Source organism: Eumetopias jubatus, unplaced genomic scaffold, assembly GCF_037043125.1.
Source record: "Eumetopias jubatus isolate StellerSeaLion01/CBP00866 unplaced genomic scaffold, mEumJub1_p1.0 scaffold_6, whole genome shotgun sequence".
In the NCBI taxonomy this organism is placed as follows: Eukaryota; Metazoa; Chordata; class Mammalia; order Carnivora; family Otariidae; genus Eumetopias; species Eumetopias jubatus.
This window is the reverse complement of record NW_028274812.1, coordinates 137269218-137284863: the sequence shown is the minus strand read 5'-3', so window position 1 is coordinate 137284863 and position 15646 is coordinate 137269218. Positions and strand designations below refer to the sequence as shown.

At 47.9% G+C, this 15646-nt stretch overlaps 1 protein-coding gene across 9 annotated transcripts in view; it reads left to right on the top strand.

Moving 5' to 3' along the window:
* ATXN1 (ataxin 1) overlaps nt 1–15646 on the top strand; it is a 396258-nt gene that overhangs the window by 361685 nt on the left and 18927 nt on the right. The window lies entirely within an intron of this gene.

Below are 15646 nucleotides of genomic sequence, written 5' to 3'. Positions count from 1 at the left end.
CCGTTATTACTATCTCCATTTTCTTAAAGAGGAAATCAAAGCTTAGAAAGTTGAATAGCTCCCCTAAAGTCACCCATCAGCCAATGCCAAAAGCCAGCACTGGAGCCTCGACCCGTGTGACACCAAAGTCCAGCCATGCGCTGATTGCCCAGCAAGGAACAATGCCCAAGCGTTGTAGGTCTCTAAATGCAAAGAATCGGCAAAGCATTTCTTCTCTTGGACCAGCTTCTTTTAGCAGTCGATTTGACTGTGCCTGACTTCGAGGGTACTGACATTCTTCCAGGGAAAGAGTAATTTTTTTATTTTAAGTGAATGAATACCTGATTAAGTTAATGACACTGAGCCAGGGGGAGGAGGAGCCGTTTGGCAGCCGAATTCTGTAGGGTTCCTGGCAGCTCATTCAGCGTCCTCTGTGCTCCACCAGCTTCGAGCTGGCCGCGTGTGAGCCCCGTGAGAGACTGAAGTAATTATTTCAGCTTTTTGATTGAAAACAGCTTCAAGTAGCAAGTTATCCCATTGTCCATTTTGCTGGTGATTGGAAACGACTCAGGGGCATCTTCGGCTTCACTATGTAGCCTCATTCTGAAATAAATGAAGGTGGAAAGTAGGTTTCCCCCTTGGTCTGCTTTTCAAAAGGAGCCATTCATCTTTGGAGGGTCAGAACTCAGCCACCCATTCACTGAGTGTGAGTCATACCCCTAATTTTAAAACAAACATTTATTTCGGAGAGAATTCTTATCTTAGCCGATTTACAGCTTGTCTCCCTGTCCTTTCTGTGCTTGATTTAGGCTGGTTTCAATAAAATTGTTGTCTTTGAAAATACATATTCCTTCCAGTAAATCCAAAGACGACCAGAAAAATTTCCTTGGGATTGATGGTTGAACAATCTGGACATGGTTTGGAATAATCGGACGTGAACTTTCAGAGGCCTTCCCATCTAGCACACGTCTCTAACAACCTCTCACATGGCCCACTTGTACTTCCTGCTGCAGGAAGGCTCGGAGGCTAATCATCTCACATGAGAATTTGTGTTTGCAATGGAATCTCTAAGCGCAGATGCTTTTCAAATGCACAGTATTTTATGTTCTTTGTCATGAGTTCAGTGTTTGATCCAACACTGTATCATTATATCCAGCAACCTAGAAAAAGATCCAGAAACGCTTTGCCTTTTAGGAGCCAACTTCTAGGAAAGACGAAACTGCAGTATGCAGACACAGGATGGGGGCAATAAACCAACAAAGACAGGTCAGCAACCTAGAACGTCAAGGGGTGATGCAATGTCAGGCTGTCCCCAGCACAGGGGGGTCACGATCTGAGGAGGAAGACACACGAACACAAGTTGCCGGGACAGTGAGGGCAATGGAGTAAGACCAGGTAGTTAGTTTAAGTGCTGGTGAGCCGCGGAGAAGCAGGGTATGGGCAAGACTGAGTGGTCTTGTGTGGCTTGGCTGAGATTTTGGGAACGTTTACAAAAGAAGGTAACAGTCAGGGTCCCCACTGCGGGCAGAGGCGTGGAGGGGGTGGCGGGTGTTAGCCCAGGGGTGGGACTGGGAGGAGAGTTGAGCGGACAACTGTAGGGTAGTGGGGGCGGGGCGGGGGGAGGGGAATGGGGCAGGACTCGGAGGAGAGGCACGGGATATGGGGCTGGGAAAGAGACGTGTGAAAGAGAGCTTAGAACAGTGGTGCTCAAAGTATGGTTCCCAGACCCAGCATCTGCAGCCTCTGGGACTCCAGAAGTGAGAACCACTGGATTAGAAAACAGGCAACGGGGCGCATTTGTGGAGGCGCAGCGGTTGGTGCGGAAAGGGCTCGGAGCGGAGGGATACGCACACCCAAGGGCCTGGAGCCCCGCATGTTTGAGGATTGGAACGGGACACAACGGCAGCCGCTTGCTTAACGTGTTATCCGTGGCGCCTTCACACTACAGTGACAGGAGTTGCGTTGTGACAGACACCTCATGGCTTGCAGAGCTGAAAATATTTACTACGTGGCCCTTCCCCCAAAGCTTGCTGTCCCTGACACAGAGGGTGGGGCTGGCCTCCCCTGGGGATAAAGTACAGGGGCCGGAGGAGGATGCGGATGCTAGCCAGCCCTCTGTCCTGAGCCAGCAGCGACCGGATAGAGAGTTTGGGGGTGCCGCCTGAAGTGCATCCTCCTTACCTTCTTATCGCTTGTCCCTGTTGGGAATGTGAAAAAGTGCGTATCATCTGAGGGCTTTTAAAGATGCCCTGAAGCCCTGAAGTCCCGCCAGGGAAAGCCGGTGATCTCTAGCAGGTGTTTTGGCGAGTTGTGCGGCTCCAGGCAGAACAGGGGGGAAGGGAGTGGGGAGGGGGCAAGGGGGGGGCAGGGGCACCGCCCAGTTTGAAAACAAAATTGCAGTGGATTCGCAGACTTTTAAAATCGTGCCTTGTAATTTTGAGAAATTCTTTTTTATCGTGATAAAATATACATAACATAAAATTTCCCATCTTAGCCCCTTTTAAGTGGACACTTCAGTGGTATTGGGCACATTCACATTTTTGGGCAACCATCCTCACTATCCATCTCCAGAACCTTCTCATCATCCCAAACTAACTCTGTGTACACACTAAAACAGTAGCTCCCCACCCCTCTCCCCTACCTTGGTCACCTCTGTTCTACTTCTGTCTCTGGGAATTTGCCTATTCTAAGTACCTCTTATAAGGAGAATTGTACAATATTGTATTTCTGCATCTGGCTTCTTTCACGTAGCATGATGGTTTCAGATTCACCCATCTTGTGGCATGTATTAGAATCCCCTTTGTTTTTAAGACTGAATAATAGGGACACCTGGGGGGCTCAGATTTTCAGCATCTGCTTTCAGCTCAGGTCATGATCTCAGGGTCCTGGGATGGAGCCCCGCATCAGGGCTCCCTGCTCAGTGGGGAGTCTGCTTCTCCCTCTCCCTCTGCTCCAACTCCCGCTCGTGAGCTCTCACTCTCTCTCAAATAAATTTTTTTTTTAAAAAAAGACTGAATAATAAATCGCCCAGTGTATGGCCAGACCACGCCTTGTTTAGCCATGCATCTGCTCATGGACAGCCTAGTCATTTCCACCTTTTGTCTCTTATGAAGAATGCTGCTGTGGACAGTGGCATACGGTGTCCCCTGAGCCCCTGCTTGCAGCTCCTCTAGGTGCACACCTAGAAGGAGAATTGCCGGATCACATGAGAATTCTACACTGAATTCTTTGAGGAACCACCAGACTGGTTTCCCCAGCGGCTGCTCCGTTGTACGTTCCCACCAGCTGTGCACACGGGTTCCAATTTCTCCGCATCTTCTCCAATGCTTGTTATTTTCCTTTTTTTATTTTTAAGTAATGGCCACTCTCATGGGCTTGTAAGTGGTATCTCCTTGTGGACATGTAATGGATGTTCCAAGTGCAGCCAGAGGAGGCGAGAGCACCATCTTTCTGTTGGCGGGGTGGGGCAGAGGATCGGAGGCTGTATTTAAGCATCATTGAGACATTCTGCTGAGTAGTGGTGGAAGGAGCAGAAACTCAGAGATCACGTGTGTGATCTCATCTCTGGCTGCACATTAGAATTCCCGAGGGCGTCTTTTAAAAAAATGCCCGTGCTGGTCCCCACCGTCGGGGATTTGAATTTAGCTGGCTACAGTGAGTCTGGACATTGGTACTGTTTTTAAAAGCCCCCCCCTCCCCGCCCCGGGTGAGTCTGATGGGCAGTGAGGGTTGACTTCTTGGTCTATAGGTGCAGAGAGTAAGGCCCCAAGACCAAGTCTCCTGGGTTTCTTGTCTCTCAGCCCAGAGCTGCTGCCCCTGACATACCTGTTGTTGAGCAGAACCGAGAACACAGGGAAACCACTGCTGTCCCAGGCATGTATGCAATTTCCTTTGTGTCCTGCAGGAAGTACTTCCTCCAAAATCTGGAGAGCCAGCAGATAGGGCCCAGCCCTCTGTTCAGTCCTGTGGGATGGTCAGTATCCAGTGGCCGTGAGAGACTTCCATCAAGTCCATTCATTTAGCAGACTGAGGATGTTGAGACACCAGCGAGTTAGCTGATGGGTTGCCCCCATTGCTCCAATACTCTGAAGTCCGGACCTTGAAAATTGAACTACTCGATGCTCTTATATGCATGTGCCACTGGGTAATTGCCATGGGGAGGCCTTCTCCGCTGGGCCCTGGCCCAGTTTGGATTACGCTGGGTACCATGTTCTCCCCCCGCCCCCCGTTTCTGTTCTCATTTGCCTGGCCACTGTTTGGAGGGACACAGATTTGGACTGATCTAGTCATTGGCTAATGACTTATTCTCATCCATGAACGCTGGTGGACTTCATTTATTATGTTTATTTTTTTAAGATTTTATTTATTTGAGAGAGAGAAAGAGAGAGAGAGAGAAAGCACGAGCAGGGAGAGGGGCAGAGGGAGAAGCAGGCTTCCCGCTGAGCAGAGAGCCCAACTTGGGGCTTCATCCCAGGACCTCTTGATCATGACCTGAACCGAAGGCAGACGCTTCACTGACTGAACCACCCAGGCGCCCCTGTTCATTTTATTACTTGATCTGTTTAAGTGTATAATCATCACAAGCTGTAAGAAGGGGTTTATGGGCCAAATACAAAGTTAGAGAGGACAGTTTTCACAAGACTGCCCTTACTTCTGATACCAGTTACAAGTTTGGAGGGGTTCCCCAACCACCCTCAGTTTCGATCATTCCCTAGAAGGAGTCATAGAACTCACAGAAAGCTGTTACACTCACAGTTAGAGGTTACCACAGAGAAAGGATACAGACTTCAGTCAGCCAGGGGAAGAGGCATATAGGACGGACTCTGGAGGGGCCCAAAGATGCTGAGCTTCCAGGCGCCTTCTTCCCACAGAGCTGGAGGGTCTTACGTCCTCCCACCATGATGTGTCCGCATGGACTATTGCCCCCCAGGGAAATTCCCTTGAGCTTTAATGTCTAGAGTTTTTACTGGAGCTCAATCGCATACCACCCACATGGCTGCTTTTTTTGTCCCCAGCCCCTCCCGGAGGTCGGGTGAATACCTTTAATCATGTGTTCCACCAGAGGTCGGGAACTGATACTGCCTGGCCCAAAGCCCCCATTCTCATAAATCACGTTGTTAGACTGTCTGGTGGCCACACCCCTGCAGACAGACATACTTCTATCAGGCAGGATGTCCCAGAGGCCAGACCTGTCTTGGAGTCAGGTTAATCCCGCACTGCATACCAGCAGATCCACTGCACAATGCAAGAACGGGAACCCATGCTTGTGTAGCAGATGCACCAAGATCTTCACCTTATTTTTGCCATGTATGAGCCGTGTAACCTTAGGCAAGTCACTTGCACCCTGAATCTGAGCGCCCTTGTCTTTGCCACGGCATGATCGTACGCTGGTTGCTACTTGTCTGGAAAGCATCGCTCTAGCCTGCACCAGGAAAGCGTGACTTCTGTGATACCTGCTTTGCCTTGGGGAGGCTGGGTCCCAGAGCTCTCAGGGCCTTTGTAATCAAGAGGACTGAAAAATGGTACAGCATCCTAGAGACTGGAAAACAACCAGAGGAGGGAAACCAACATTTACTACCCTGGAGGAATGCCTCGTTAGTTGATGGATTATCCAGAGGCTCCCACTTTCCTTTCATCCAGCCACATCAAGGGCCGTGAATGCTTTGAGATCCGCCCACCTCAGAATCCTCAGTGCCAGAAAGGCATTTTTCTAACTTGATGGAGATTTTCACATTCTCTGTTCATAAACTTGGACCATCTGATCTCCCAGAGATCCAGCCCCTGGTGGCTGGTAGCATCTAAGCCTCCTCTAGCTACTGCTGGTGCTTTGCTTTGTGGTGCGTAGCAAAGCTGAGGAGAGTGTGTGCAGGGAGACAGCTGACAGCCTTCCTGTGGGATGTGGAAAGAAGATTCTGCATTTCTCCACCATGCCTTTTGGGAATTACTCATCCAAGAAGTATTGTGGAAAAGCAAGCAGAGGGGAATAAGGGACCCAAACACTTACCTTTTACCGGGAAATGCCTGTAGCTTGAGTTTGGCATCCCCCTTTCTGTTTATTCTACTCGTGGATGTTGAGTGGCTTGCATGCTCTTTGGTGTGAATGAGGGCCTGTGCTTTGGGAACTGTTATCATCCCATCGATCAACTGAAGAAAGAAAATAAATTCTCAGATATCCGCGACTTTCTCTTTTATGTAAATCACAGGTGTAAGGGGGGAAAAATCCAGGTGTTTGAAAGGATTGATAGTTTGAAGGTAACTGTATTGATTTTAGCATGGAACCAGGAGGGATCAGCAGCACGTGGGTGCAGGAGAAAACCGGGAATTCACAAGAAAGCATTTGCGGAATTAAAATTGCGATGGCTACTATTTTATTGAGTGTGTACATTATGCAAGGTGCTGTGCATGGGCCCAGTTAATTGGCAGAGACATTAATTACAACGTGACACATGGTGGAAACACTCGCCTCCCTAAACGGGGCGCGTGTGTCATTTAAGATTAAAATTACATTAAAGGAGAAAATATATTACATAGGCAGTTAGGGGTGAAGCCAGATTTAGAACCTGTACCCTGCCCACCCAGAGCTTATTCTTTTTACGCTCTGTCCTCTTTCTTATTAGTAGTAATAATAACATTGATGGTATCAATCAGTATTCATATGAGTCAGTATTATTCATTCAATGTTATACGTATAATATTCCTTCCTATCAGTATTCGTATAATAATATTAATTCTTATCCTGATACTGCAGATATGCCAATGGATGGGAATGCTTAATGAATTCTGGGGTGAGATATACTCGTGCAGTGCTAAGAACATTAAATTGAGAGTCAAAAAAATGACAGATTCTTGTCCCCCCAGCCCTGACTCTGTGTCACTGTAATCAGGGCTCTGCACCTGTCGCAGGGGGGGCCAGGGATGAGGCAATGAAGGGGGCCAAGCACCGCTGCCCAGAACAGTTCGCTCTAGGGCAAGGTGAGAACCACCCAGTATAGGGCACTGGAACATGCCTGTGGCACCCGCTCTTCCCAGTCTTCAGCCAGACCAGTGAATACACGGAGATTCGGGTGTCCCCGTGTCGCGCATCTGGCCCCCAGGACACTAGAAAGCAGCTTGTGTGTCGAGACAGGGAAGATCTTGACAGAAAGGCATTTCCAGCTTTTCTTAAAAACTCAAACCCCGCTGGACAATTCATTTGGGACCGGTTTCAGTCCAGATGGTTATCCCTCCAAGTGATTATTTTTCCGTCTTGAGCCTTTCCAGGAATCCCAGCGCGGGCAGGCTGCCAGGGAATACTGGCTTTGCAGATGCTACAGTGACATTCCACGTGAGCTAGCACAGCCCAGCTGCGGGCCTCAGCTTCTCCCCCCCTTTCCCGCATCCTGTCCTCCAGCACACACAAACGCAGGCCATGTCCCCGTGTGGTGGACCCCATCTGTGTGACGGCCCTCCTTGTGTCTCCATGGAGGGGGGCAAAACCCACTCAGAACACCCCCCCCCACCCCCATCTCACGGTCATCGTGTTGGCCAGGAACTGTAATGGCAGAAGCCAGGAATCTGAGTCAAGTTTCGCCCAAACTTGGTGAAGGCTATGTCTTTCTGTGTGGCTTACAGGAGTAGCAAAGAGCAGAGCCCCGCTTAGGGACGAGGGACATGGCAGTTCCACTACTTGCCGGGCGGAGGAAATGAGCAGAAGAAGAACAGCCAGAGAATTCGTGCATCTTGAGGAGTCCCCTCGGACATCTCCGTTAAGGCTTTCAATCAGAAGAATGATCCCAGATGCGACTGTGTTCTTCTGAGTGGATTCGTATCTTCTAACCATGTATTATGTTTAGTGACAGTACTTGTTGCCACAAAAATGTATAGGTGAGGGGCGCCTGGGTGGCTCAGTCGGTTGAGCACCCAGCGCTTGGTTTTGACTCAGGTCATGGTCTCAGGGTGGTGGGATCGAGCCCCGCGTCAGGCTCTACACTCAGCGCAGTCTGCTTGTCCCTCTCCACCTCCCCTTGCACACACACACTCTCTCTCTCATAAATAAGTAAAATCTTTTAAAAAAATCTATAGATGAACGGGGCCCCCACAAAACTATTATTCATGGTGCTCCTACTCTGAAGAGCAGGGCTTTTTTCTCTGCCTTTTCGTCATCCTACTAAAATCCCAGCTGCTGGTGGTGGTGGCAGATCCCTGTCCCCACAGCCAGTCCCTGCCTCAAAGGGAAACGCTGTGTGGTGTGCATCGTGGCCATTGGCCGAGGGCACCTGCACCTTGGGTGCGGCCTTTAACTTGCTTTTTGTGATGCTGGATGGGGAGCAAGTGTGTCCACGGTCTTGCATGTCTGAGCTACACAGGATGCCCTTTCGGGGGCCCCAGCTCTACTAAGACCCGGATCAGAATTGGGCGGGTGGCATTGAGCTGGGTGCTGGGTGGTGCTGGGGACCCCCAGCTCACTTACCCGGGAGGTGACAAGATCCTGCTCTCTCCTCCTTAGTCACCCCAGCCCGTGGCGCTGAATACCATGTTGGCCGCAGTCCATGATTAGCAGTGGCTCCAATTCCTTGCATATCTTTCCCCCTCTTACCTCAGTGCATCCTGTCTCTTTCCCACATGGAACAAAGGGATCTTTGCCATTGGGCTGCCATCACCATGGTGCATCCCTGTCCATCAGTCTGCCCAGCATCATGGTTGGAAAGAACAAGAAAGTGGTTTCCAGGGTTGGCTCCCCGTCTGACTCTGAGGCCTGTGTCCCCATGGAGGTAAAAATACAAACCCCAAGAGTGTGTTAGGAGGGGTAAATAAGATGTTGAAGTTGAGTTATTGGCATGTATTAGATGACCAATCAATGGAAGCCATTCGTATTCATTTCCTAGGGCCATCATGATCAATTACCACAAATGTGGTGTTTTATAAAACCATAGAAACTTATCTCACAATTCTGGGGGTCGCATGTCTGGAGACAGGGTGTCTCTGGGTCCCTCCAGAGGTTCTTAGGGAGGATCTGTCCTTGACCTCTCCAGCTTCGGGTAGCTTCTGGTTTTCCTTGGCTTTGAACCATAAAACTCTTCTGTCTCTGCCTGTGCATCTCAAATCTTTCTCTGCCTTTCTCTTACAAGGAGACTTGTCATCGGATCTGGGGCTCACCTGGATAATCCAGGATCATCTCAAACCCGAGATCCTTAATTACATTCCCTTTTTTTCCAAATAAAGTCACACTCATCGGTTCCAGATGGACATACCTTTTGGGGGTCCATTGTTCAGTCCCTTACCCTGTCTGATTAGTGATACAAATTAAGGGACACATTTGTGTATCCTTAGGGACTTGGGTAGACTGTGCATGACAAGCTGTCATTCTTTGATTTTTCTCTTCGAGCTCATTGCACTTCTGTGAAGATCAAGATCCGTGTCCCAGGGTGCAGAGGAGAGAAGGGGGGGGGGTCTGTGTGTGTTGGGGTGAGGATATCAGCTTCTTCTCCATAGTTGCACTCACCTCCCAAGAAGTCTCTGGCCTAACGAGACCCGGGTGGGAACCTCCATCCCGTTCAGAAGCCACCTCATTTTGGACCAAGAGACCTGTCCAGTGAAGCTCAATGCTAGGCAGAGCAGAGAGAGCAAAGAAGCAGTTTTCACTGAAGACACAGCAAAAAGAAAACTGGAAAGTAGGCAAGGCTTATAAAAAGCAAGGCCCCTTGACACAGATAAAATCACAGTCTCAAAATCTTTGTGATGAAAAAAATATAAAAGTAGGTGGCCTGAGCACCTGGGCAGGACTAGGGGGTCTGTGCCACCTATCTGGGACCATCAACAAGAGTCTCCAAACTCGGTCTCAGTGGTTGGGGTGACGCAGAGATCCCTACCTCATTAGGCAACCCAGCCCATTCTTAACAGTTCTGATTACTTTCTGATTTTTACTGTACATACTCATGTAATAGGGGGCTCAGTTCTGTTTTCCTGCCTTCCAGGGACAGCCCTTTATAGGACTGAGCATTACACCTACAGTCCGGCTTCTCCTGTACTTCCCCAGCTCATACATTCTCCATTGGCTCTTCTGTTACTTGCCTGCCTGTGTCCAGACCTCTCGCTAACCCCATCGTTCCACCCCGGACCCACCCCTTGGACTGTGGCTTTACCAACATATGATGTTGCAGTATTTATCCCTTTATTCTGAACATTGCGCTTCTACAAGTGAAGCTTGTAATTACTCCAGTCTTTCAGGCCCCATACCAAACTGTTGGCTCCTAGTAAATGTATGGTCAAACAAAATATTCCTGGGCTCCTTCATTAGAACCGGTCTTAAGCCAGATCTCTCCAGCCCCTGCTATTAAATGCATTGAGCTATTGAAACCGAGGGCAGGCATTTACATTTATTCTCCCGAATCTTAATTTTCTTGGTTTTGTGCCATCACTTCCAGCTTCTGAGGATATATGGGTTCTCCCCACTATCTGAAAGTAGAGCGTTCCTATGAAAACTCTTGTATGCCAAAATGACATTAAGTGAAGGTGCAATTATCGTTCATTTATATGGAGAAGGTTTTAGCGTTCCCAGGCCCCCAAAATAACCTCTCTTAGGCTTTCCTGATACCTCAGGACACATCTTGCTAACAGACGCACAAAATAAATCCAGATAAAGCCCAGATGCTGCAAGACACAGTTCAAACTCTGGCGGCTTGACGCAGAGATGCTGGGTGTAGTTCCCAAGAAAGGCGCTTGGTGGCGCCACTCTCACTGCTCAGTGTGCACGCTGCCTCTCCATCCCCTTCCCGAAAAACAGATGCTGAACGCTAGCTACCTTTGCTTTGTAGCCTTTTTTGTAAAAGCAAAATCCTCTTTGGATTTCTTTTGGCTTGCAAAAGCAGGTGCTCATGTACGTCTTAGCAAAAGCAAAGTGTGTAACACAAACTTCCAAAAAGTGGAGGATCCCTGTATTTGAATATTAATGGCAATAATAGATAGAGCTTCTCTTCCAGCTTTCTCTTACCTCTAAACATGACAACAGAAACGCTAATAAAATGTTGAGCAAAATAGAACTAAAAATAGAGTTCTGGCATGCCATTTGCCCCACGCGGACACTGAAGAGTTAAGGGCCACAGTAAGTACTAGAAATGAAGTAAGTAGTTGATGAATGTGAATGTGTGATCCACGTCCCTTGGGGCATGCTTGTCCAATCAACTGTGAAGGTATCTGATTGTGCCATCATCCAGCCCACCTTTCTCCATCTTGGGAGTCCCACGGATGGTGGGGTTAGGTCTACTTTTCATATTTAACCTAAATGCAGTCCCTTCTGCAGGGCACAACACCGACCTTCTAGTTTAGCAGCAGTATAAAACAGAAAGGAAGGGGCGCCTGGGTGGCTCAGTTGGTTAAGCGACTGCCTTCGGCTCAGGTCATGATTTTGGAGTCCCGGGATCGAGTCCTGCATCGGGCTCCCTGCTCAGCGGGGAGTCTGCTTCTCCCTCTGACCCTCTTCCCTCTCGTGCTCTCTATCTCTCATTCTCTCTCTCTCTCAAATAAATAAGTAAAATCTTTAAAAACAAAAACAAAAACAAAACAAAACAGAAAGGAAGATTGGCACGTTCCGGACTTAGAGAATCCTGGCCATGCCCTGGTGACCTTGCCTATCGGGGCCAGATGTTCTGTTTCCTAAATGCTCATACAGTTTTTCCAGAACTGACCCAAGCTCAGCAATCTGCATCTCTCCCTCTTTAACACTGAAACCGTGCTTCTGTGGGATCCACTCAAACTGAGAAACTCACACCATGGACTGTGCTAGGCAGAGCAACCCCGTTTACTGCCATGACCTTGGGGTGCATTTTTAGGACTGTATGTATCAAGTTCTAAGGAGTGACTCCCACTCAAAGCAGTTCGTTGTTATTTACAAGACTCAGAGTCAGTGGGGACCCATTCTCACATCTGCAGGCTCAGAGGCATCTCGTTTTCCTATCATTTCTGAAAGAGCGTAAATCCATGGTAATGGGGGAAATTTTTTTGAATTAAAGCAGAGATGGAAGTGTGGGGCTTCTTTTGTTAAATTTTGTTTTTCTTCATGGAGATGACTGAGTCATGTATAAAATTGATAACAGCTTTTTTTAAAGTATGTTTCCCTATATTTTTTGGAGACACAAAGAACCAGAAGAAAAGGAATATTCGTTACTTAGAACTATATTGAGCCTAAGTGACCCCAAAATAAACCCCTGAATATTCCCTAAATATTAGCTGCTTATCTCCGAGGCTCCATCCACTCTGTGTTTGCATATACAGCACCCAGTTTTATTTCTCAGAAACTACTCCATCAGAAAGAGAGGCTAGAGACGTTTAATTTGTTTAGGAGCTGATGATTAGAAGATTTAATCTCGTACCTGAGGTTCTGAAACCTTTCTGTGCATATGAATCATCTGGAGACCTTGTTAAAATGCAGATTCTAAATCAGGAGGGCTGGGTGGGGCCCGAGATCCTGCATTTCTAGAGCTGCTGGGGGTGGGGGGAAGGGGTTGGTGACTGGCGTTGCTGGTCCGAGGACAGAACTTTGGAGAGCAAGGCCTTAGGCCACTGAGCTAAATTATAAAATACTGAGGGAGAGAGAAATGTAGACATAAAGAATGCACTTAAGGTGAGTGCATTCAGAACAGAGGTTCTCAGGCAAACCATACCTAAGTTTGCGTTGACTCATCCAGTATCTTTCTTAATAATAACGTTTGTACAATGGGATCTGCACGTGTGGTTCTCTGGTAACTTAGCATTTATAAAATAGTGTGTGGCCCCATGTTTGGAAGAACTCTTTCTGTTGTTCATCCAGAAGTGAGCTCCCCAGGGGCCCAGGTGAACCACTAGTGTGTTTCAGCTCAAGAAGGTTATTAGGGACACTAAGGCCATTTGCAGCTAGAAAGAGACCCTAAAAGCAAAAATCCTACTCTCCTTTTTTTTTTTTTTTGTATCTATTTCTCTCTCCCTTCCTTTTTTCCCTTCAGTGCTCTTAAACCTTCAAAGTATACCTCTCCATTCTTTCAATGCCGTGAATAATCGAACAGCCTTCAAGGGACGTGGTGGCAAACTGTGGCGCCCTCTGGTGGTTCTCTGAAAATACAGCGACTCAATCCCTCCCCTCAGTGCTTATCCCTGATGGGAGATTCAGATAGTACAGAGCTGGTGAACACAGAGAAGGGACGCATGCCCCAGAATTAGAAAGCCCCTCTCTCCTCCAAGCTGCACTGGTAAATAGGAGACATGGTCCTGCTAAATGTAGCAGGAAGATAGATTAAAATTTTTATCAGTCTGGCCCTAGGTTTTCCAGCTCCTGTGTTAATCTCTGGATCCTGGATTTATCATTAGTATTATCTGGAAAAGACGTTCATCAATGGAATGCTTTTCAGAAGAATAAATTTGAATCTGTGCATTAAGGCCAGCATGTCTTAGTGGTCCATTAGCAGAAGACCAGCCCTGGAGTCTCTACAGAGACCTTGAGGACCAGCTAAGCCAGCGTCTCTCAAATGAACACTATAAACTAAGGCACTACTGAGAACCAAGTCAGCATTCCTTTTCGGATTTGCTAAAGCTGGGTTCTTTAAAAAGTACCTTCAGAAGGGTTTTCTAGTTTTGTATATTGTGCATTTGGTTGTACAAGCAATTTTACATTTGCATTGCTAATGGCCCTCTTCTGAATGTGTTTGACATTTTGCTTGGCTTTGAAAGGACTTTTATGCTGCTGCTTTTTCTTCCCTCGAGCTGCCTTGGGCTAATTAACCTATTCCCATACTGGCTGGGCCTACTATATGCAAATATTCTCATTTTGGATTCTGACATATCACTCTTGCATGAACATCCCTAATGAAATCCTGTGGGGTTTTATTGGAGCAGTGCTGCTGTGGAACCAGCAGGGGGCGCAGGGAACACTTTGCTTTGAGCAGATGTCCTAAATGACTTTCCTTTGCTAGTTGGCCTGGGAATGTGGGAGCTTATACAATTGTTTCTTAAGTGACTCTTGAAATCTAAAGACAAAAGATCATTGTCAATACTTTTTAAGCAGCCAGAAGGGGCCACTGATTTTTTATAATTTTGCAGTTTAATTTTGTTCTGTCATTGTTTTGAAAATAGCACTGTGGCGCCTGGGTGGCTCAGTTGGTTAAGCCTCCAACTCTTGATTTCGGCTCAGGTCAGGATCTCAGGGTGGTCAGATCGAGCCCCCGCGCAGGCTTCTCGCTCAGTGGGGAGTCTGCTTGAGGATTCTCTCTCTCCCTCCCCTCTGCCCCTCACCCCGCTCATGCCCGCGTGAGCTCCCTCTCTCTCTAAAATAAATAAGTCTTTTAAAAAATAGTACTTTCCACTATACAAAAAAAAAAGAGAGAGAGAAATAGCACTGTCATCCTGATTGATTTGCAAATACTGTGTGTAAATTATGTGCTGCACTATTTATAAAAGAAGGCTACACAGAACACAGTTACTTTGGACTTCCATAGACCCTAGGTCAGGAGGGCAAATCATTGACATTACTCTTTCAGCACCAGTATTTCTCCAGCATTAACGTCCTCGTTTCCATACCAGCCTTTTTTTTTTTTTTTTAAGATTTTACTTACTTATTTGAGACAGAGATGGAGAGAGAGAGAGAGAGCACAGGTGGTGGGGGGGAGGCAGAGGGAGAGGGAGAAGCAGACTTCATGCTGAGCAAGGAGCCCGATGCAGGACTCGATCCCAGGACCCTGAGACCGTGACCTAAGCTGAAGGCAGACACTTAACTGACTGAGCCACCCAGGTGCCCCTCCATCCCAGTCTTTAAAGTGCCTCTCTTGTCACATGACAAATCCTGTTGTTATTGAAATGACCTTTGACATTGAGACACCGAATCTATATACTTCTACCTCATACATACCTGGATCACAGCCATTAAGGATGGGGACTTCCTTTTGTGTCATCTGCCCTTTTGTGTTGCTGTTCCGTGATGATGCTGAAGCAAGAGCAACAAGGACCACTAAATCATGGACCAAAACAAAAGTTACAGATGAGGGTGGGGGAGTGTAGCTACACAGATGACAGAGATGGGGGAGAAGCTGGTGCAGGCAGAGGAGAGGAAAGAGGCCGTGTTACAGTAGGGATGTCGCCACTCCTTGGGCATTGGCCAGGATCGGGTGCTGGAGGCAGCTGCCTTGTTGTGTTTGCTTTAAAATCGGATTGTAACAAAAGAGGGTCTGGGTAGTAGAGATGCCAAAACCCCCTGGGGCCTGGAATTCCCAAAGCCCAAGGCCCATGCTGCAGCTTCCCAGGATCCCAGCACATAGCACTGCTCCTGTCTGAAGCTGCCGCTTGGAGGGGGCACTCACACCTGCTGCTTGTGTGAGTTCCTGTTGGTGCCATTGATGTTCGGTCTGTTGCCAGTGGGCATCCATGTGCACACACAGTCATGGTGACTTGGGGCTCACTGGTCACTGAGAGACTGAGCTGTGTGCCCATAACACTTGGCTCCCAGCCCACTATTTATAGATCCAGGGCTAAGCACACGGGTCTGATTGATCTGAAAGAGCTTGCATCTCTAGGGTTAATGGTGGGTTGGCCCTTTCCAAGGAGAAAGGGAGGCGGGCGGTGTGAAGAGAAAACTCAGAGACTACCTGGAAAGAAAGAAAGAAAGGAATGAAGGGAGCATGTGAAAAAATCTTCAGTGCATCCACCCTATTAGCGCATTCTTATTCTT